At 37.8% G+C, this 24,745-nt stretch overlaps 1 pseudogene; it reads right to left on the bottom strand.

Annotated features, from left to right (window-relative positions):
* Positions 1-24,745, bottom strand: part of LOC125486043 — a 102,310-nt pseudogene that overhangs the window by 855 nt on the left and 76,710 nt on the right.

The following is a 24,745-nucleotide window of genomic DNA, read 5'->3' on the forward strand; positions in this document are numbered from 1 at the left end:
ACAAATTACAAAAACCCATATAAGAATGCTTACAAAAGCAGATTCGAACATTAGCAAAATTAGATTGCATGGTTTGATAAGCCAACTTTATAAACCTACTATCAAATTGGACTAATATACATTTATTTTGATATACAAGAAACATCAGTTATTTGGATAGACTAGCAAAACTGAGATCATTGTTCTTAGAGCTATAAAGGTTAAGGGGAGATTTAATGCAGGTATTCAAAACTATGAAGGCTTTTTGTCAGAGTAAAGAAGGAGAAACTGTCCACTGGCAATTGTGTCAGTAATCAGAAGACACAGATTTAAGATCATTGGTGAAAACACCAAGGAATAGATAAGGGATTTTCTTTTTCATAATAAGGGATAAGGGATTTTATTTTTATGATCTGGGCTGCTCTGCCCAAAAGGCTCAAAAAGTAAACCTTTTTAAAGTAATATGGAAAGAGCATGGCGCTGAGGATAATTGGATAGCTCTTTCAAAGAGTATGCACTTAAATGCAATGGGCTGATTGGTCTTCTTCTGAGCTGTACAGTTCTGTGTCATTACTCATATCTACGAACTAATGTATTAATCAATATTTCTGCAAATCACATAAGGCCGAAATGACCAATTTTAAAATCTCTGCCATCACATTAAATTATTTACACAACGGGAAAGTACTAAACTGAAACCTCATGTTCACAGTTCATATTCATCAAAGCATCAGCGCCCAAAATGTAATCATTTGTGGTTACTTTGTGCAAATTCAGTTAGGCATAAACATGAACTTCATGTAACATGTTATCTTTCTGTTTAGTTACAAATACATTGTAGGTCAGGTTGTCCTTTTTTTAGTACATATATTAGACCTGCTTAATATTACTATTTTGTAATACAAAGAGTATTAGCAAATAAATATTTTTTACAGAACAATTCGTGCCTCATCTAAAATCCACTTATTTCTTATGAGTATTTTTTTCTCAACAAGAAAAAATAGAAGTTCAAATTGTAATTGCTAAAATTAATATATTAGTGATCACTTGGAACATAACAAAGGTCACTCCATTATATATCTGAGGAAAACAAGCTAGGATGCTTTCTTCATTGAAAAAGGTTGAAAACTGTGGAGGAACAAAGATATTTAAATGCTTACATCCACGAAAGCATTAAAAGCTTGTGCAGACATTTAACATTTAATTAGTAAAGCTAATGAATGTTGGCCTTTATGTCAAGGCATGTTCTTTATGTTGGAATACATAAGTAGGAAGTGATATTTCAATTATTCAATGCTTTGGCCGGACACTACCTGTAGTACCCTGTACAGTTTGGGGCTTCAAACCTCAAAAAACATTTTAATTTTGAAAAGGGTATGAAATAAACAGAAATAAATTAAACTGAAGTATGTAGTATCCATGATCTAATTGAGAGGCAGGATGGGTTCAGCGGGCTATTTGTCTAATCCTGTTCCTTTTGCTTCTATGCATTTGTAGCTCATCCCCTTCATTCCTGCAACAATGCATCTCATTTGATTTGTAATGTAACGTCACTTATTCATCGTATGGCAATGATTTTTAAGCATTAACTGTCTTGTCATAGTGGATTTATTTAGTTCAATTGTTGATTTATTGTTACTCCTGGACTATAATTATTATCTATGCAGCAAGTGTGTATCTGAAATAAAGGGCAAAAGAAGACTTCAATTTATAGCAGAGAAGATTAAGAGGTGACCTTATTGAGGTATTCAAAATTATGATCAATTTTGACAGAAAGATATTCTGTTTCCACTGGTAGATATTTGAGTCACTAAGGGTTACAATTTCGAGACTGTCAGCTGGAGAGCTAGAAGTGAGATGAGAAGAAACTTCTTTACTCAGGGAGTTGTTCTGATTTGGAATGTGCTGCGTGGCAGAGTGTTAGAGATGGATTCCATAGGAGGTTTCAAAAGACAGCTGGATATATAGTTGAAAGTGCTAAATTTAGAAGGGTACAGAGATAGGGTAGTTCGTTTGGGGATGTACAGACATGATCGGTTGATCAGTACGGTAAAATTCTATGATTCTATGTAAATGTTTTCTGTAGAACTGTTTCCTCATGACAAGCCAATTTGCTTCTGTAGTCAAAAGAACACTGGCAAATTATTTGTGGAGAAAAATTGTCACCATGCATCTTTTTCAATAAAACAACATAAATTCAAACTAAAAAGGCAGGTACTTGAATTGCTCATTCATAAAAAATAAAGTGTAAACAATTAAAAAGATTCAATCTACATAAAACTGAAATGCCTGCACCAATGAAAAGTTTCAGAAGAATAGAAATGCATCAAAATGTTGAAATGATATAGTTTTAAATCCTTGGTATTGAAATTGCACTCAAGTGAGCTTGTTGTTTAACTTTTGCATCAATTGCATTGTCCCTGTTTCACATCTCTTCTTGTTTCAGACACTTATTGTATTTTAATCTCAAGATCCCTTCCTTGAATTCACAATTGATGCATTACGTCAGTTCATGCTATTCTTTCAACCCCAATTCTAAACTGACTTTGGAATCTCACTGTCACCACACTAGTCATCCTCTCCAATAATCTGTGTCTCTGATAGTTCCATTCTTTCTTTATTCTGCTGGCCCTCTGCTTTTTATTACTATAGTCCTTCCTCATTCAATGTGTTTATTAATGCTTTGATCTCACATCTTGCACACCAACTTCATTGCCCTTGCTTCACTCTGTTTTACTAAGCACAACACTGTAAATAAACTGAAAACTTAAATGATTGATTTGAACTTAACTAAATAATTCTTACTATGACAGACATTGAAATGGTAGCACCAGTTCAAGGAGCACAAATGACAAACAATCAAGGCTATATTTTTCTTAGCATAATTGAAGACCTATCATAAGATTTGGACAATATTTATGATGAAGAATTTTACCAGAAATAGCTTCACAAATTATCAAGCAAATTCAGAAAGAGATGGAAAATGAACAATAAAGTTGAGATTATTTCCGGAAATTAACCACACTTAAATATAACACCAAGGAGAAATAATACATTCTATTATTTATTTACTTGAAAAATAATCCAAAATGAGAATTCTAAAGCCTTTGTAACAAATTTTAAAAATCACAAGCTCACAGATACAATGCAATATTACAGGAAATGCTCAGGCACTTATCAAAGATCACAGGTTATTCAGTTATTAACATCTTTGATGTGTAAAGCTTTAGTACCATAGATATTGTACTATGATAATGTCACAGAGCTGCTTCTCACAAAGTATAGATAGCACAGTGTGTGTGGAGTTAGTCAGTTAGAGTAAAGAGAGAAGAGCTGTAGATCGCTGTCTCTGAACAACATAACAGTCAGTCCTGAGCGTGGTATTCCTCTGATTACTATATATATAGCATTAGCATGCAACAAATAGAGTTCTATAGAAGCCGAAGCATGAAGAGAGTTCTTACCTTTCCTTCTTAATTAGGCTGTCTTGATTTCAAATTTTCAGATGTTGCCCTAAAACCACACAAAAGAACATTCACTCAAGAATTTTTACTCTAACCCATCTTATTCTTTGAATTAATTTAGCCATCAACATTTCCAAGTTTTGGTGACTTAGCTGATCTCAGCTGTTGTGATAAAGGTGCTGTCGATGACCTTGATCTAATTAGGTTGGGAAGGTGAAAATTGTCCAGGGTTCTGACGTGATTAAGCTTGGCTGTGACTCATCAGATGAAACAACTTGCTAATTCTCATAATTGAGAGGCAGTGGCATAATAGTAATGTAACTCGACTAGTAATTAAGAACCCTAGGCTGATGCTCTGTGTACATGGGCTCGTAACCCACCATGGCAGAGAATGAAACTTGAATTTAATGAAAATCTAGAATTAAAAGCTAGCCAAATGGAGACCACATAAACACTGTTGGAAAAATCCACCTAGCTTACTGATGTCCCTTATGTAAGGAAATCTGCCATCTTCACCTGGTCTGGTTTACGTGTGACTCCAGATCACAGCAACATGGTTGGCTCTTCATTCTGGCTGTTTTGGGGATGGGGTGGGAGGGGGTCAGTTAGCTCAGTTGGCTGGATGACTGGTTTGCAATGTGAGTGGTGTCAATATTGTTTCACATACCTGCTGAGGCTATCATGAAGAACTCTCTTTCTCAACCTCTACCTTCGCCTGAGGTGTGGTGACCCTCAAGTTAAACCAACACCAGTCATCTCTCTCTATTGAGAGAACAGCCCTATGGTCTGGTATGACTGTGGTTCCTTTACCTTTTTAGGGATCAGCAATAATTTCTGGCCTACCCAGTGATTCTCACATCACATAACAAACAAAATGTACATAATGTTTGTGGTAGAAGCAAGGCAATTTGGATCCTATCTGAACAAGGAGATGATGACAGTGAAGGGGAGAGAAAAGTAGCTAAAATAAAACTTGGATGCTGAATATTATCAGATGTCACAATGAATTTTTTAGCACTGTTGCTGGAAGGATAAAATCTCCTGGGATTTCTAACAGGAGGCAAAGAAAGAAGGCACCGAAAATGGGTGGAAAAAGGAAGAAAATGGAGACAAATGAAAATACTATTGTTGAGGAAACATTAAATAATAATGACATATTGTAAGGTTGTGTAAAGTGTTGACAAAGTGACACCATATTTACCTCTTTGAGGAGACAGGATATTTTTACTAATCTATATGCCTGCCTGCTGACAAAGCATTGAGTGCACCAATGTAACCTAAACTTATTTTCCTCTTTTTAAAAAAAAGTCTCTATTGGTTATCTGCATCATGTCCTAACCAATAAGTCAACAAGATCTAGGTGTCTTCAAATTTTGGTCACATGTTATCTCCAGAGCTTGTGACAGTGCATAGAGATGTTACCTCAATGTTTCCCTCACTCATTCTGCAAAATGAAATACATTCCCTTAGTATCTAGATGAAAATGACAATTTCCAAGGGAACAATAAGCGTGCAACTATATTATTTTGTTACATAGCACATTTGTGCACAAATGAAACCATCATGTAAATGCAATCTGTTTTGCAGACAATGTTGGGGTCATGTTTCCAGGGTATACTGAAAACTGCTCATTGCAGACAGCCAGCAAACATAGAGAGAAATAGGAATGGGAGAGAAAGAAATTGATAAGGAGAAAAAAAGAAATGAATGAGGGAAGAGGAAGAAAAGGTTTGGAGACAGTTGGGGAAGAAGAGGTAAGAGAGCTTGGCTTATTAAGGGCAGTAATTTTTTTCTTCACTGTGATGGGAGGGTGTTTACTTTGCTTCAATGTGGTGGGAGTAATGCATCAGATTTTTGCCTCAACAGTGGGGTTGTATACAATATTTGAGTAGAGAACCAAGGGCGTGGGTCTCTCCCTGTTACATTGTGGCTATGTGGGTACTCTTGTTAGTTTGCACAATTGGTTGTGGAGGAAATTGAATAATGGATAACTTGTGCTGTCAATGAAATGGCAAATGGGACTTGCCATTATTTAAGTGTAAGTGTATAGCTATATCAGGCAAAGAGCAGATGCACAGTTTGATGGCAATATCTAAACATTGCTGTCTGAGTTCCTCCACTAACGTCTCTATAACAGAACCTCACTCTCAGCTGCACCACTGATGTATGAATGAAATTGTTGCATCATTTCAGGCGTAAGTGCCCTTTTAATAACATGACTGTTTTTGACAGTGTAAACATTTTAAGACCATAACGTTTGTTTTCAGTTCAGTTCAGAAGTAAGTTAGTTCCGACAACATCAGGGTTGAGTTCCAAAAGCAAGTTTTAGCTTCTCTGCTCGCAGGAATTCAGGACAGTTCAGGGAAGTCATTCACTCAGGCAGAAGTGTCTAGTGTGTAGGTTCCAGGGCAGGAATGTTTGATAGAAATCTGCAAGTTATTAGAACTGAGAAAGGTTAAGCTGTCAGATTTCTGAAGAATTCATGTCAGCAGACTCAGAAAAGAATTTGATGATTTTCTGCAAAATCTTCACAGTAAATGTGAAAGAACCTGGAAAGAGTCAGTTGAGTAGAAATCTAAAAAGTTGAGATAGAAGTTTAAATTCCGTTGAGGCTCTGTAATGATGATGTTAGGAAACAAGTTGAAACCTTTTCAGTTCTTTCTAACAGTAACATATATATATTATGTTACTGTTAGAAATATATATATATTATATACTATATATATGTACATATACATAGAACTTGTTTTTTGTTCCTTTCTGCAATAATCTTATGTTCTATTGATATAGAACAGCTGCAGCCTCATGTAAATATATTTCAGTGCCTAACCACCAGGTTAACTGACTTAATAAAAAATAGATATGATCTGTTAGGCCAGGTTTCATTTTAGGATCTGACTTGTTCAATACTACCATTAACTCGGAGCATAATGCTAATAACTCAAAAATATATTTGAATTTACAAATTTCTAAACTGTATTCACATCGACATCACTATCTTTCACTTTTGTGTAATAAACGTGTTCTATGTTAAGAACAACTGCATCCATATGGAGCGTAGGAGGCTGAGAAGTGACTTTATAGAGGTTTATAAAATCATGAGGGATACAGATAGTGTTAATGGTAGGTGTCTTTTCCCTAGGATGGGGGATTTAAAGGCTAGGGGGTATATTTTTAAGGTGAAAGGAGAGAGATTTAGAAAAGACACAAGGAGAAAGTTTTTTACACACAGCATGATTTTCTTGTGGAATGAATTTCCTCAGGAAGTGATGGATGCTGGCAAAATTACAACGTTTAAAAGGCATTTGGATAAGTACATGAATAAGAAAGGTTTAGAGGGATATGAGCCAGGAGCAGTCATGTGGGATTAGTTTTAGTTTGGGATTATGTTCAGCGTTGATTGGTTGGACCGAAGGGTCTGTTTCCATGCTGTATGACTCTGACTGGGTGGATTACACAACAAGATTTAAAATTTTAAGACTTTTACTCAAATAAACAAGCTGAAAAAAATTGTTTAGATGTTCTCGTGTGGAACTCATGCTCTAAATTACAGAAACGTTTCTACCATTTGATTTTTAAAATGATGGAAAATCCACACCACAATTGTACCATACTTTATTGCTTAAGTGGATACTTCATTCTCCACAAACTAATCCATAGCTATTCTCAGCTCTGTATGGCTTGTTTACTTTTCTCCTTTTCAAGCCAAGTGACTCCTAGCCCCAAACAGACTTTCACAATGTGAGTTACTTTGAAGATTCCTCCTTCTAACCAAAGGTGGGCAACGCTTGTAGCCTTGTTTAAATCCTTAAGAACTTACCCAAGTCATAGAGTCATAGATATGTACAGCATGGAAACAAACCAATCTGTCCAACTCATCCATGCTGACCAGATATCATAAATAAATCTAGTCCCATTTGCCAGCATTTCGCCCATATCCTTTTAAACCCTTCCTAGTCATATACCCATCCAGATGTCTTTTAAATTCTGCAGTTGTACCAGCCTCCACCACTTCCTCTGGCAGCTCATTCCAAACATGCACCACCCTCTGCGTGAAAAAATTGCCCCTTAGGTCCCTTTTAAATCGTTCTCCTCTCACGTTAAATCCTTCCCCTCTAGTTTTGGACTCCCCCACCCCAGGGAAAAGACCTTGTCTATTCACCCTATCCATGCCCCTCATGATTTTATAAACCTCTATAAAGTCACCCCTCAGCCTCCAACGCTGCAGGGGAAAAAGCCCCAGCCTATTCAGCCTCTCCCTATAGCTCAAACCGTCCAATCCTGGCATCATCCTTGTAAATCTTTTCTAACCCTTTCAAGTTTCAACATCTTTCCTTGGTTTTTCCAATTAGTGTGAGATTCCACTTGCCTTCCAAATGGTCAATATAAACAGAAATTTCACTGCTTTCCATCTGGGACTGGCCACCTTTCCCTCTCTGCTCTTGCTCACTGATTTTTGAAGGCTCACTGTATCAATCAAGTTCTGGGATATAGTGGGAAAATCTGAAACATGATCATTTGTTCTGACCTCTTCAAAGTTGCCGCCATGGTAACATGGGCCTTTTATCCAGATAGGAATGCTGATTAGATATCCTTTACACCCCCAACTCCATTGTATTTTGAAATTAAATAGACGGTTTTAAGTATAACAATTTATTAGCACATACTTGTTCGAATTACAGACAAACAGTCTATACATAGTCCACACAGATTGTCCTGCTATTGTCTACAAGTATGAGCATCGTGCAGCTTCTTTTCAGTAAAGGCCCCTATGTTATTCTTTAACAAACAAGATTCTCAAACTTGTTGTCAAGCAGGAATCAGAGCAGGTTTCCTGACCCTCTTCATTCCACATTTTACCTTAAAGTCCCAAAATATAACCATCTTAGAAACTTCATATTTGTAATTATTCTCATTTGTTCCCATTTTAATTGTTTTTGGAAATTTTAACAACGTTAGTAATCTAAAACTTATTTCCCTTTCTGAGGAGCAGGAAAGCTAACATTTCGGGTTCTTTTCTGAAGAAGGGTCCAGACCTGAAACGTCAGCTTTTCTGCTCCTCTGATGCTACCTGGCCTGCTGTGTTCCTCCAGCTCTACACCTTGTTATCTCAGACTCCAGCATTGGCAGTTCCTACTATTCCTTTCTGACATTTTTTCCCTCTTTGGTGCCTAACAGGTAACTGCATTTGCTGGTCTCTGAGATCTGCCTTCACGAGGCAGGTATTCATGAAGCCAAACCTTTGGGCAATATCTATGAGTTGAATAGTATCATTTTAAGGGAGGCAATGGCTGAATGATATTATTGCTAGACTATTAATCCAGAGATCCAGGTAATGTTCTGGGGTCCCGGATTTGAATCCCACCTTCACTGATGGTGGAATTTGAATTCAATTAAAAAAATCTGGAATTAAGAGTCTAATGAAACCATTGTCAATTGTTTGGGGAAAAAACCCATCTGTTCACTAACATCCTTTATTCATTTCTATTTCTCCTTCTGAACTTGAGTTGACATTTAATTCCTTCGCTCTAATTTATTCACTTTCCTCAAAACTTGTGCTAATCATTTCACAATCTTCGATTGTGATTGATTATTTAAGGTGATAAACACACACTTGTCTTGTTCACTCAGATTCCAAATGGCCCATTATCACTGTGATGTAACCAGCACTTTCAGCAACTTTCTATGCAAGAACAAATAAATCTGAACTTTAAGGACAAATCTAACTAATGATATATTATGATGTTAAATGCTCTGTTACAGCAAAGATCTGATTCATTTTTTTGGTTAGGAGGAGCGCTGCTATTTTGCATGGGCAGGGGGTGAAGTACGCTCAATGTGGGTTAGGTGGTTATCCAAACTTTGTGCACGTGTCCATCCCATTGTGAGCAGTTTGTGTCTGTCTCGTATTTGCGGAACAGTGGGTGGGCATTTACAATTTGACGGCTTTATTTGCATTGAAAACGAGGTGCATAGTAAAATTGCGGGTAGCTAGTTAATCAATGCGGGTTTTAAACTCATGTTGTGGGATGATTAAAGCCTCCTTAGTTTGTGTTGGATATTTGTTTGTTAGGCAGCAAGGCAGTTTGATGGAGGTCCTATAAGTGGATGATCCAAGAGTGCACTGGTCCTGGTTGTAGACAGAAATAAAGCTATGCATGTTAAGCAGTAAAATACTTCATTTGTGTTCAGATAAAGAGCATGTTGATAGAAATATTATCATTATAAAGGATACATTGAAGCCTTATTTTTGCTTTTATTATTTCCAGCATTCTGTGTGGTTGTTTTTATTCTGTGGACATTCTTAATATGTATAAATTTCACCTCAGCATTAGGGGGCCAATGTGGTATTTTTAAATGTATAGTTGTTCTCACTCTTCCCCTTGTCCAAGCTTCAGATTCTTGCTGAAGCAGAGGCTCACAGGCACTAACAAACATAGTTGTTGAATTCTCTTTAAAATAAGCTTTGCAATAAACAGTTTCAGCAATTCTGGAGCTTGTGTTTTTTTAAATGAAGTTCTAATATTAGCTGAAGATCTTTGTTTCACCACAGTATTCTTGTTGATTCAGGCAATTTGCACCATTTGTGTTGTTTCTGCTGCTTTTTTTGTACTTTCTTGATTTATTTGCGTGCCTGATGTTCTATCTGTCAATTGTTGACAACAGCAGCTTAAGTCTGAAAACCACAATTTTGCAGCTAGGCATCCTGCTCAGTGTACTTCACTTTCTCTCTGTTTTTCTCTTCTTATTTTTAGGGGAAAAAGAAAATGGATTTCTAAAAGATGTTATAAAATGACACATGCCTAACCAGGTACCTGCATTTGCTGATCTCTGAGGTCTGCTTTCATGAGACAGATGTTCATGAAGCCAAACCTTCAGGCAATATCTATGAGTAGAATAGCCTCATCTTAGGAGAGGCAATGCCCTAGTGATATTATTGCTAGACTATTAATCCAGAGATCCAGGTAATGTTCTGGAGCCCTGGGTTTGAATCCCACCTTCACTGTGGTAGAATTTGAATTAAATAAAAAAAAAATCTGGAATTAAGAGTCTAGTGATGACCATGAAACCATTGTCAATTGCTGGGCAAAACCCATCTGTTCACCAGCATCCTTTTGGGATCTTTACCTGGTCGAGCCTAAATTTGACTGCAGACCCACAGCAATGTGGTTGACTCTCAACTGCCCTCTGGACAATTAGGAATGGACAATAAATGCTGGCCTAGCCAGCGATGCCTACATCCTATGAATTATTTTTAAAAAAGCTGCAATTTCTTTTAACCTCAAGGTTCTGCAAGGGAAAAAGTAAAGTCCATAATATGGGAATTATGGGGTCTTTATATAAGCCTTGATGGACTGAATAGTTTTTACTTATTCAATGTGATAACATAAGTAATTAAATTGAGTTTGTCTTTAAATACATGAACAAAACTAAGGGAAGATCTCTCTTACTTTCCACTTACCCTTTGTCTCGTTCCTATGTTCGAAGACGGGATGAAAATTAACCAAATAGTAAAAAGTGTTGTAACTGAATTTCAAATTCTCAAACCGAAGCCAGTTTTACAATATTCCTAGTATGTTATATCCCGCATGTCATTGCTAGTGAGAACTTGAATGAGAACTGCAAAGCTGAAGGAGCATAGACACCCACAGGCAGAAGATTGGTTCTTCCAGGGAAGGAGTTGGATTCAGAAGTATCTCAATGCTCGGTACTTCTACTGTGCTTTGTAATTGGCCACAATTTTCAATGTAATACTTTTAAAGCAGGGAACTGCTGATCAACTCATTTCACTTTGGAGGGAAAAACAAGTTTGTTTTGTGTACAATAAAGGGTAACAATTTTAATGAGTCAATTGGTGCATGCTTAAGTCAGTGTGATGTGCTTTGGTAAAACAAATGTACTTCAATGTATGTGGTTAATAATTAAAATTTGTCTTTGGTGCTTGATTGATTGACAAAAACGTTGGCCCAGATTTTCTGATGGCCACATAGTTTCTGAAGCATAGATTAGAATTGCACATGTGAACTCAATGAATCCCCATTGTAGTAGATACCAGAAGAATTAAGTGGGAAATTGAAGATTCTGCTGAGCAGTACCCCTCCACCTGGAACCCTCTGAAAGTATCCAAAAATCAAACTTAAGAGGGTTTCATAGAAATTAAGTAAATAGGTACGCAAGAAAGTTAAACTTTTAAATACCCAGTCAAACGCCCAAGTAACTACCAAACTGACTCCCAAACTTTGTTCCTTGTAATTCCTTTTCTCTTCTGTGTGGATCTCCAAGGTCCGTGGATAACAGAAACTTCAGAAACTGGAAGTCTGGGTTGGGAAGGGTGTCAGCATGCCGACCGATGTGTGCAGACCCTCAGAGCGGCCACGTAGCTTAGAGGGAACATTGCCCTGATATATTTCACATGTCCCCAAAAACATCTCCGCCAGACCCATCAATCCCCCATACCACAATGTGACACCCCTCTTCACCTCGGGCCTGATAACCCCCACCACACCAGATCCAACACACCCTGCCACCAGAACAAACACCCTCTGCCTGAGGCCTGATACCCTAGGACCTGAAACCACTCCTCCTTTTTGCTCCAGACCCAACATCCTTGCTTCTCCTTCAGACCTGATGTCCCCTCCTCCTCTTATTCTGGACCAGACATTCCCATTCTCCTTCCTCCAGACCCAATAGCCAACTCTGCATTCCCTTCCTCAGGACCCAATAGTCCCAGCCTCGTGCCACTAGAACAAGTCCACAGTCCCATCACTGGACCTGAACACCACCAACTCCCCACTCTGGACTCAAAACCCCTGTTCCACTTCAGACTGGACACCACTGCCCCATCACCAGACCTGACATCTCAGCCCCTGCTCCAGACCCAACACCCATCACCCAGGTGCAACATCCCCACCCTCCTCTCCAGACCCTTGCTGTACCACAGGACCTGCTATCTTTATCCACTCTGAACTACCCTAAACATGCCATCTCTTACCTGCGCCCCCTTTGTCATTTTGCACCCTGGCACACTATCTAGTTGGCATCTTACTTACTTGGCACTGTACCAGCTGATTACATGGCACTGAACTCACCTGACCCTACTTCCTGGCACTTTATCTCCTACCTACCTGGCACCTTGCACTCCTGGCATATTAACCTCACACTTGCCTTACTCTGGACTTCTAAGTTTCAAAATACAGGAGCTGAGTGCTGTGATGGAGGAGGCATGGTTTCCCTTCCTCTGACAGTACTGCAGTACAAGGGGACTGTCAGAATGGAAGTATGGCTCCACATCTCTGCATGAGATTGCCACTTCCCCCAGCTATTCATATCTTTTTTCTGAAAAGTTGAATTTTCTGTGCCATTGTGTCTCAATTCACATGCTTTAACATTTCATTTGTGTTTGCAGCCTGAAGAATCAACTTTGTCTTAACCATGTGAATTGGTAATAATCATGGTGTATTATCCATTCTAATCATTGCCAATCTGTCTACAGCCACAGCATGGTTGACCATATCATCCTCATCAAAATGTCCCCATTTCTTTGCTGACCTTTGCCTTTGCTTGGTTCTACTTTTAATTGTACAATTACACGAATCACCTACAATGGCTTCTCTTCCTGCTCTTGTACCTTTTATTCTTTTGTCCCTCAAGCATGTACCATTGTCCTCCTTCTTTTCCTCATTTACTTTCTTTCTTTCAATTATGTCATCTATTGAATTGGAACCAGCTTCCACAATAATGCTGACAACATCTCTACCTCTTCAGTATCTCGGATGATCTTTGTTTTCAGACTGCGTATTCAACATCCTGCATTAGATGAATCATAATGTTCTTTAGTTGAATCTTGGTAAGGCTGAAATCTTAGCTCACTTAAATTTTAAATGATTATAATTGACTTTTAAAAACTATACAGATCATCTGCTAGTTATATTGGCATAGAATAGTCAGATTTTTATTAAAGTAGAAGAAAAATCAAAAGCTTTAAAAATTTGTCTGATAGTGTCCTTGTACATAAAATATCCAGTTTAATTTTTAGATTTAAGACCAGCAAACAATTACAATTAATGGAAACTCCAAAAGATGATTAATTCATTCTTTGGATATGTGGTGGCGACCTGGTTATGCTGTCATCTTCTTTGGGTGGATTTTTTTGCCATCTTCTTGTAATATTCATCTCCAGCACATATCAGCATGAGGTGGTGAAGGATTAACCACTCATAAGTCTTCAGCAGAAGAGAGATATATTTGAGTAACAAGGGGAGGAACTTTCCTCACTCTTATGTGATGCGAGTAATGAAAAAGGTGGGAAAGTATGGTAAGAATGGAAAAAAAAAATCAGATTCTCTTAACGAAGAAAAGATTTTCTGCTCAAATCTTAAGCAACAACTTCAGAATATCATCATTGACTGATGACCACCTTATTTACAGGCATTTATATCTTATTAAAGCCCTAACTCACCCTATTTAAATGCCAGTCCAATTCTCTTTTTCTTCACTGATAAACTTGATGGCGTAACTTCCCAACCTGTAAATCAGAGCTGGTTCCTGGAGGCTGTAACTTTCCAATTACTTGTCTAGTCATCGTGCAATTATTCCTTCTGCATTGTTTCGATTTGGTTGTGAACTATGCTTTGTCATGCCATTTTTCAATTTTACAGCAGAATCAGCATCATTACTTTGAATGACCCCCAAGAAAAGCATCTTATTTAATAGCCTTATTATGTGCAAGCTCACATTGGTCTTTTACCTCTGAAAATGTCTGGGCAACGCATTTCTTTTGATTTTCATTTTGCTTAGTATTAAAGTGCAGTCGTGGCCATGATGTTAGAGATAGACATTCCCCTTCAATAAAAGTCAATAGTTTTCATAATTCGGAGGCACAATACCTCTTTGAAGGGGCAAAGATATTTTTCTATGCAAAAATGTCAAGTGCAAAGTTATTAAGAGATGGGATAGTATGCCACAAGAATGGACCTTGTAATTTCTTTGGGATTACTTGTGGGAAGGAGGCAGTTTGCCTTTTTTGATGTGTATTTTCTGCCAGGCATGATTTCAAATAACTATTGTGTGATGAAATTGTTGATCATTCAAATAAAGGCAAATCATTGCATATTTCAGCAAATTGATTTGTCTAACTGTGGAGCAGGAGTTGAGTTCAAGAATTCAAGTGGTTCAAAAGTTTTGATTAAAACTGCCTGCTTTTGCAAATCACATTTTTTTTTAAAAAAAGAAGGTAAATTACAGTACAAAGTAAGTGAAACAAATCAAAAAGTGCTCCACATTAGGTTATCCTGCCTATAGTAAATGCCTACATGCAGGGATACAATGATACATTATTCAAACATGGATCACAATCCTATGCATAATTATTTCTTGGTGGAATTTTAACCAATAATGCAGCCATTCAGAGCAATGAATAGTGCCATGCACATTCCAGGTAGTTATCAATCCAACATAGGTCAAATCATTTAACTTGTTATTCTAAAATCTGCAATTAACAAACTAATATTGGTGGTGACAAATGGATGAATTTTGCAATCATCAAGGAGTGAAATTAATACTTTTCATTTGGGCACTCAGTATCAACATCAGATACACAAAGGTAGGTAGGTGTATAGAAATGTTAGATGCAGGTAAAGCTCCTTTTAGTTTGCCTCAGAAATGTACTTTAACCCTAATCTTAAAACTCTTTGCACTTTGTGGTATTCTACTATTACTAGCAATCTAGTGGCCAGGGAAGAAGTTTGATAGTTTACTGCAAATTAACGTTGTGCCACTGGGAGCAGGGTTAACACTACTCAAATTCATTTCAGAGATTTTAGAAAACTTAATCCTATATGGTTATTATACTTTTCATCTACCAACCCTTAGCCACAGTTTACCTATTATTTAACATTGTTCATGATTGGAATATAATATTTTGGAGATAATACTGTAAAGAGCTCATATAACAAATTATTGTAATTTGTAAAAGGTGATTTACAAGTTTTCTTCTTTAATTCAAGTAATGTTTCATCAAAATTCTAAGTCAATGTTGTTTGGTAAAGGCACATTTGTCAAATTACCACCACAAATAATCATTAAATCATCAGAGTATTAGGACAGGGAATAAAATAAAGATTTACATACTCTTTATCAATTGCTTTCATGACTATCATGTCTGAACATATTAGCTTATCAGCCTAAAATTGTTTAATACAGTATTATATTGACCAAAAAATTACAGATTGTAATGTTGCAACTGAACTTGCCAAAAAGATAGCCAAATGTGATGAAGGAACTGATAGAAATGAAAGTGTGGTAAAATGATTTTTGTCCAATTGGAAGACCAATAGGGTGTTTTCAACTGAAAATGAGCCAAACATTGACATAAATCAGTTAATTCATTATTGAAAAATATAAGTTCCATATTTTTAATCGATGTATTGACTGGTACAAGTTTCAAAGAGGCACAGCCCACATTGATAAATACAATAGCTCTTGGATAAGATATCTGGCCATCTTATGCAGCATTTGTTATTATTGTTCTCCTCAAGGTTTCCTTGACTTTGATAAACTCTGGCACATTCTTCCTTTCTTGCAATTTTTGTTGCTCCTGTTCATACTTTTGAAGAAAAGTGAAAACATTTTTCATAAATATTTTTGTGATACCATAACACTAAATTATTGAACACATTAAAAGTACATGTATATAATATAGATGTAGGATAAGTACACTCTCCGTTAACTTGAGCTTATCCAAATTGTTGCTGCCTGTATCCTAAGCAAATTCCTGTTACACCCAATTCACAACCTGCATTGGCTCTTGGCCCAGCAATACATTAATTTTAAAATTCTCATCCTTGTTTAGAATTCCTTCCTTGGCCTTGTCTTTCCTCATCTCTGAAACTCCTCCAGCCAAAAATTCCAAGATCTCTGTGCTCTTCCAATTTTGCATAGCTCTGATTTCATTCTGAACATTGCTGTTGAATTTCCTCCCTCACCCTTCTACTCTCTCTTCTCCTTTGTCACCCTTCAAAAGACAAGTGCATGCCAGAACATTACATTGAAAGTAGTTCAGAAGAGGTTTATTAGATTAATACCTGGAATGAGCGACTGTCATATGAAGGGAGTTTGGAGAGACTGGGCTTGTTTTGACTAGAGTTTAGAGGAATGAAGAGTGAATTGATTGAAATGTATACTTCTTTTCTACATGGCATTGGTGAAGCCACATCTCAGTTTTGGTCTCTATTTAAGGGAGAATATAAATGCAGTTTACTGTTCAAAGGAGGTTTACTAGATTGATACCTGGAATGAGTAGATTGCCTTATGAGGTGAGTTTGGACAGGCTGGACTTGTTTTCATTGGCATTTAGAAGAGCTATTGGTGACATGACATAAGTGCGTAAGATTCTAAATGGTCTTGACAAGGTGAGCATGGAAAGAACGTTTCCTTGTACGGATGAGTCCGGAACTAAGGGGCACTACTTTTAAATTAGGGGTCACCCTCTTAGGACAGAGATGCAGAAACTGTTTTCTCTGAGGTTTGTGTAACTTTTTGGCAGCAGAGTGGCTCAGTGGTCGGCACTGGTGCCTCAAAGCATAAGGGACCCGGGGTCGATCCCCCCTCAGGTGACCATTTGTGTGGACATTCTACCCGTGTCTGCATGGATTTCCACTGAGTGCTCTGGTTTCCTCCCACAGTCCAAAGATGTGCAGGTTAGGTGGATTGGCCATGCTAAATTACCCATTGTGTTCAGGGATGTGTATGCTAGGTGTGTTAGCCATGACAAATGTAGGATAGAGGGATGAGCCTGGTTGGGATGCTCGTTGGAAGGTTGGTGTGGACTTGTTGGGCCAAATGGTCTGTTTTCACACTATAGGGATTATATGGATTTAGAACTCTCTGCATCATTAGGCAGTGGATGAAGGCTCATTGAATATTTTGAAGTCTGAGGTAGATCATTTCTTGTTAGGCAAGGGAATAAAAGATTATCATGGGTCGATTGGAATGTGGAATTTGAAACACAAACAGATCTGCCATGATCCTATTGAATGGTGAAATGAGCTTGAGGGGCTGAATGGTCTACTTCTACTCCTATTTTGTACATTCATATGTTCCTTTCCAACATCTGGTTCTCGTGTTCAAAAAGCACCAGGTTGTCTTTATCAAGTGCATTGAACATAGCAAAAGTTTCAAGGTGCTATCAAGGATTAGTGTCATATAAATGTTGATACTGCGCAACATGAGATATTCTGGCAGATGACCTGAAGTTTGGTTAAAGAATGTTAAAGGATTCAAGAGAGATAAATAGGCAGAAGGAAGGAATTCTGGAGATTTGAATCATGGCAGCTTAAGGCAAGATCACTGGTGAATTGATTTTAAATGAAGATGCACATGAGGCTTAACTGAAGGAGCATAGATATCCTTGAAGGCTGTAGGGCTATCAAAGATAACAGAGGAAGAGAAGAACAAAGCCATATAGGAATTTGAAAGCAAGGATGAGAATTTTAAAATCAAGGTGTTTGTCTGAAATGGGCCAATGTAGGTCAGTAATTAGAGGGCTGATGGATTAATGGGACTAGATTTGAGCTAGCAAAGAGTCAGCAGAGTTTGGGATAATGTCAAATTTGAGTTAGAGGCTGGTCAGAAGTGTACTGGAATGGTTAAGTCTGGAGATAACAAAGGCACAGATGAGCATTCGAGCAGCAGTTGAACTGCGTCAAGGACATAATTGAATGTGCAAAGGATGTAATTATAGACAGTCTTGGAGATGGTCAGATTATGTAAGTAGAAGTTCATCTCAGGTAAAATATGATGCTAAAGTTGCAAACAATCCAGTTTCTCCTCTGACAGTTGCCAGGGAGAAAGATGGAACCAGTAGTTAAATAGATTGGTAGCTGTGGAAGTGTCTTCAAAAAGTGTCGGCTCAAAACTAGATAGGAAGGATTTGAAAAGGGTGATTGTAAACAAATTTGGAAAGATACCTTACCAGAGGCAAAACTGAAGGATGTGAGGCTGGTTGAAGCTGGGGAGAAGGATGTGATTGGAAACTAATATAAGGAAGTGAATGGAAATAATCCTTTCCGTGATGGACACAATGGGAAGAGTGAAGTAATGGGTGATAGCAAAGTGGAAGGAATGGTTTGGAGTTCATACAAAGGAAAAACATTAAAGCAGGATAAAAGAACAGTGAACTCAGAAGAGAGAGAGAGAGGGAATGATGAATTGAGGTGGAGGTTGAAACCACTAAATGTGTGAAATAACCTGATACATCTTACTATGCCTCCTAATATTGTGTCATCTTCAAACCTTAATATATAAACTGATATTCCATCATTCAAAGTCATTGATACAGAATATTAAAGTTTGAAACCTCAACATAGACCCTTAACAACACTACTTATCACATCCCAACAATCAGAGAGCTTTTCCTTCATCCCCATCTATGCTGTCTTACCTAGGTAAGAACCTATCACTAGTTTATTTCCAACTCTACATACTTCACTAATTTTGTTGCAAGGTTATTGTATTCCCACATGGGAGGTGCAAGCCAGTTAGAAACATACAATTCAATAATCAAAAGCTTTTTACAATATACAATATACAGAATTTGGGTGCGTAGACAGAAAACAAGTGTACTTAAGAGAATGTAAAAGGAATCCATTCAGTTCTTGTTACTGTTCCATTTTATTCAGACAGGTTCTTTCTGTTTCAGTGATCTGTTGCTGCTCCAGTATTTGTTTCAACTGGTTTTCATTGATTTGATTGAGTGCATAATATTTGCACTCATCCAGTCCTCTGGCATGAGCACCCACACCACACACCTGCCCAACCCAAAAACCCTGACATATACAACAAGAAATAGAAAGTTGCAGTTAGAAGCTCCTCATGTTAAGCCTTACTTTCTCAGTAACCTAGGATATACCACATTTCATTTGCCAATCTTTTCAGTACCTCCTTTTTACTTTTATCCTGGGGAAGATCACTACTGAAACACAACTTAATTATGGTTGCTACTAGCTCTTCTTTCCTTTACTGTTGATTATCTTTTTCTCTGCTGGAGAATAATGCGTAATACTCATTTAGAACCTCAGTCATGTGCCATCCAAAGAATATTTCCTTCTTGGTCCCTAATTGCTCCACTCTTCCTTTGATTACCCTTTGGCTATCTCCATATTATAGCATTAGAAATGAAAGCAGAAATCTGTGGATTCTGCAAATCTGAAATTAAAACAGAAAATACAGGAAATGCACGTTAGGTAAGGCAGCATTTGTATAATGGATTTAACATTTCAGGTCAATGAAAGCAAAAATGCAAATGGCAGAGCCAAAACAAAAATAGATAATTTGTTGGATATATGCAATATTTGCATTCTCTTCACAGATACTGTCTGTTCTGCTAACTGGTGCCAAAGTTTTCTTACTGTTGTATATATTTTTCCAGTTTTTATTGAAATGTGAAAGATCTTCTTTGTCGCTGGTTAAACTTCAAATTGTTGACTGCAGGAAGCAGACATAATCTGGGGTTATGAGGTAGGAGTGAGATGAGAAAGTGTGGGAGTGTGACACAGGGTGCGAGAACAAAAAAAAATGCAGATTGATCCATAGGTTTCAATCAAGTGATTGTTGAGTAAGTATATCACAGTTTTACCTAGGTTTTAAGCAGCATGGTAGTTATTATTTTCCACATTTAAGGATAATAATTTATGATAATGACAATTATAATTGATAAGAATATTACCAGGGATCTGGTGTTTGTTTTTGTACTGTTTATTTCCCCTAGACATCTCTATCCTATGGTTGACACCCTGAGAATACTTTACTAATGTCTACTTTCTAATACTTTCTAATTATATCATAATAAAGGGACATTCATTTAAAACTGAGCTGCAAAAGAACTTCTTCTCAGGGAGGGTAGTGAATATCTGGAATTCGCTACCACAGAGAATTGTTTAGAAGAGATCACTGAAAGTATTTAAAGATGTAGACACTTTTTTTTTAAATATTGAGGCGGTGAGGGCTATGATGCAATGATACGAAGGTCGAGGTCTGGGGCAGATCAGCAGTTATCTTATAAAACAGTGGGATAGGCTTGAAGGGACAATAGCCCATGCCTGCTCCTATTCATTATGTGCTTAAATTTGCCATAGGACTCAGAATTTGTTCTTTTATGAGGTGTGGGTGGTATTGGTTAGGTGAGCATTTATTGCCTATGCCTAGTTGCTCTGGAAAAGATGGTGAGCTACCTTCTTGAATCATTGCAATCCATTTGCTATAGATACCCCACAATGCTGTTAGGGAAGGAATTCCAGGTATTGTTTTGAATCTGGCATTTCTAGGGTCATCTAATGCTCACTTCCCTCTCTCCTGTTTTGAATGTTTGTCTCATTCTCCCCAGTTCTTTGCATCTTCCACATGCTTTTTTTTTTTACCTATTGGGCTCCAACATCCATTTCAAAGGTACCTGGCCAGCATTTCATTCTCTGCAATCCAGAAACATCACTCAACCCTGTTCATCACTCCCACCCACTCCTGGAGATGCAGAGACCAGGCAAAAAGCAATGTCATGTGTGATGATACTATGGCTTTAAGAGGTATATTCTGTCCTGCTTTATTTTATGAAGAGAGGTTGAGAGAGAGGTGTTGAACGCTCTGCTTTAAGCCAATAAAGTAAACAGCTTGTGAGGCCTTGGGATTTTTTTAATGTTGGAACAATAGAAGCACCCTGAATGTGTGGAGTCAATCTCTGACAGAATCAGAATTTTTAGGCTAGCTTTCAGTAGCTGTTGGGCTTGTAAAAGCTGCTATATCTCTCTATCTCTCTGCTACAGCTGAAAGCTTCTCTTCCTGCTGCCAGTATTACATGTGAGACAATCTATGTTCCTGAATTTGCCTTTGCCAAGGGTGTCCTTATGGAATGTTACTATACTGGAACAGTTAGTGAGTAGTTTATTATTTTGTTAAGTATTTTAATTGAGTTACAGTTAAGCAGTTCTTTTATTTTTATTTTGTTGGTATTTTAACCATTGTGTATGAATAAAATGTGTTTTACTTCAAGCCTGGCCAGTCAAATTGCATCCAGAATGCAATGCCTGAGGGTTTGGTCTGGTCCATAACAAATGCCTTAGCACTGCACCCCAAGGGGTTCTCGTGTAGGCTAAAAAGGAGAGAGGAGAAAGGAAGTTCTTTTCCCCGTGGATGGCAACAAGACCCCATCCCTACTGACAAAGGCTTGACAGAGATGGCTGTGGAGGTCAATGGCTATGAGTGGTTCATGAGAACCTGGCTTCAGTGCTCCAAATGGATGAATGATCTGTTGCATTCTGCCAGAGTATGTACCATGGTGTACTCAATGATTTATGTTCCCAAGTATGAGTTAGGATTGTAAGGTTTTCACTGTGTATGACTGTTCTAGTTTGGGTTCTAGGCATCTCCATTAGATACCCATGCACAATCAATGTCTGTCACTCATTGCAGATAGCAATGCTGCACCATTAATCACAGCAATACTTCCTCTCGCAGACCTGCCAGTGTTCACACTAAAAACTCATTGACTCATGCATAATCAGGTCTTTGATCTTTCATCACAATGAGGAGAACAATAGCTTTTCACCAACAGTTTGCATCGGGAAAATACACAACTACAAATGATGGTCTTTTGTATTGAGCCTCCTTTTGAATTCAACTCCACTTGTCTGCAACGGTCATGTTTGTTTGTGTGGCTGCTTTGCTTGGCCAGGCTTAGCCAGGCTTTACCCCTAACAGTATAAGTGCTTAACACCAATAGACCAGACTATGTATAATTGCAACTTCTCATAGGCTGATAAATATGACGAGGTTAAACCCCTTACGCTGTATGGATTTAGCTACAAAAAGCAGAGTGCATATGACTGGGACTGCTCTTGAGCTCGTTGATCTGGTCAGGTTTCATCACTTATGTTTCTGCAAGAAATGGAGTGTTTATAAAGGAGCCAAGTTAGTGAACTAATTTATACTAGCCGATCTTGGAGGAAGTAATCCACCCCACAAATAGTACACTGCCTTGTATGAAGTTAAGTACAGCAGATGTGCAAAGAGATTTGGAGGTTCAGGTGCATAGATCTTTAAAATGTCAAAAACTGGTGCAGAAAATAATCAAAACAGCAAATGGAATGCTGGCCTTTATGTATAGAGGATTGAAGTACAAATATGCAGAAGTTATGTGCAGTTATACAAATCCCTGGGAAGACCCCACTTGGAGTACTGAGAGTAGATCTGGGCACCACCATTAGGATCAATATATAAGTCTTGGAGGGAGTACAACGTAGGTTTACAAGAATAATATCTGGACTTCAGGTGTTGTTAAGAGGCGAGATTGTACAAATTAGGACTGCTTTCTCTAGAATTTAGAAGGTTAAGGAGCTATCCGATCGAAGTCTTCAAGATCTTATCAGGAAAAGATAGGGTGGATAAATATAAATGATTTCTACTGGTTGGGGATTCTGGAACTAGGGAGATCAGTCTGAGCATTAGGGCCAGACCATTCAGGAGTTAGGAAGCACTTCTACACACAATGAGTCATTGATGTTTGGAACTCTCTTCTACAGATGACAGTGGGTACTGGATCCGTTCGTAATTTTAAATCTGAGATAGATAAGTTTTAGTTAAGCAAAGGTATTAAACGATATTGACCAAAGGCAGTTATATGGAATTAGGCCACAAATCAGCCATGATCTCATTGAATGGCAGAACAGGCTCGAAGGCCTACACATACTCCAATGTTTCACAGGTTTCCCAATTTTGGTTAACAAGATTGAACCCGTGGAGTTAATTCCAGTAGGTTGGCAATATTAATTAATATTCATTATGCACCATTAATTACCAGAAATCTATCCATCTCTACTCTAAATATACTCAAAGACTCAATCTCTACAGATACCTTTGGCAGCGAATTCCAAAGCTGCACAAATCCGAGTAAAACAATTTCTCCTTGTCTCAGACCTAAATAGCATTCCCCTTATCTTTAAATTGTATCCCCTGGTTCTTGACTTCTCAGCCAGGGGAAGTATCATACAAGCATTTGTCCTGTCTGTCCCTTTAAGTAATTGTAAGTTTCAATGAGATAACCTCTTATTCTTCAAATCTCTAGAGAATACAGACCAATTTTGCCCAATCCCTCTTCATAGGACAATTCAATTACCCTACACACCTCAGGAACAAGTCTGGCGAACCTTCATTGGGCTCCAACTTTGGCAATAATATCTTTTCTTCCAGGTATGGTCTAACCAAACTTCTATACACTTGAAACAAGACTTAAATACTCCTGTACTTCCATCCTCTGGCAATGGAAGCTAATATTTTGTTAGTCTTCCTAATAGTTTGTCGTGCTTGCTTGCTAGCTTGTAGTGACTTACTGACATGGAAACCCAGGTCACTTTGTACATTTACACTTTTCAACTTCTTACCATTTGGTCTGCACATTCCTCCTACCAAAGTGGATAACCTCACATTTTTCAACATTATATTCTGTTGGCCATGTTCTTGTTCATTCACTAAGCTTGTCAAATCTTGCTAAAGCTGCTTTACATCTTCCACACAACACATATTCCCACATAGTTTTGTATTATCTGCAAATTTGGACATTCTACATTTGATGCCTGCCTCCAAATCATTAATGTATACTATGAACAGCTGGGGCCCAAGCACTGATCCTTGCAGTGCACCATTAGTCACAATCCATTAACACAGAAGGAGCCACTTATTCCTACTCTGTTCCTGTTTGTTAACCAATTACTAATTCATACTAGACAACAAGGTGCAGGGCTGGATGAACACAGCAGGCCAAGCAGCATCATAGGAGCAGAAAGGCTGATGTTTCGGTCCTAGACCCTTCATCACCTGAAACGTCAGCCTCTCTGCTCCTATGATGCTGCTTGGCCTGCTGTGTTCATCCAGCCCTGCACCTTGTTGTCTCGGATTCTCCAGCATCTGCAGTTCCTACTATCACTAATTCATACTAGTACATTACCTCTTATTGAATTTGCTTTTTTTTTAACCAGCTTCTTGTAGGGGAATTTATCAAAATCTTGCTGAAAATCTAAGTATATTTATGTTCATGTTTATGAATTTTGTTTATAACATATCAAAAAATTTTCAAAAAATTCCAAAAAGTTTATCAAACATAAATTGCCATTTACAAAATCAGGCTGACTGTGCCCAATCAGAACATTATTTTCCAAGTGTCAATCACAAATCCTACAATAGAATCTAGCATTTTCCCTACTACTGATGTAAGGCTAACAAGGTATGTAGTTCCTCTTTTCTTTCTCGCTCCCTCCTTA

Source organism: Rhincodon typus, chromosome 25, assembly GCF_021869965.1.
Source record: "Rhincodon typus isolate 14 chromosome 25, sRhiTyp1.1, whole genome shotgun sequence".
Lineage (NCBI taxonomy): Eukaryota > Metazoa > Chordata > Chondrichthyes > Orectolobiformes > Rhincodontidae > Rhincodon > Rhincodon typus.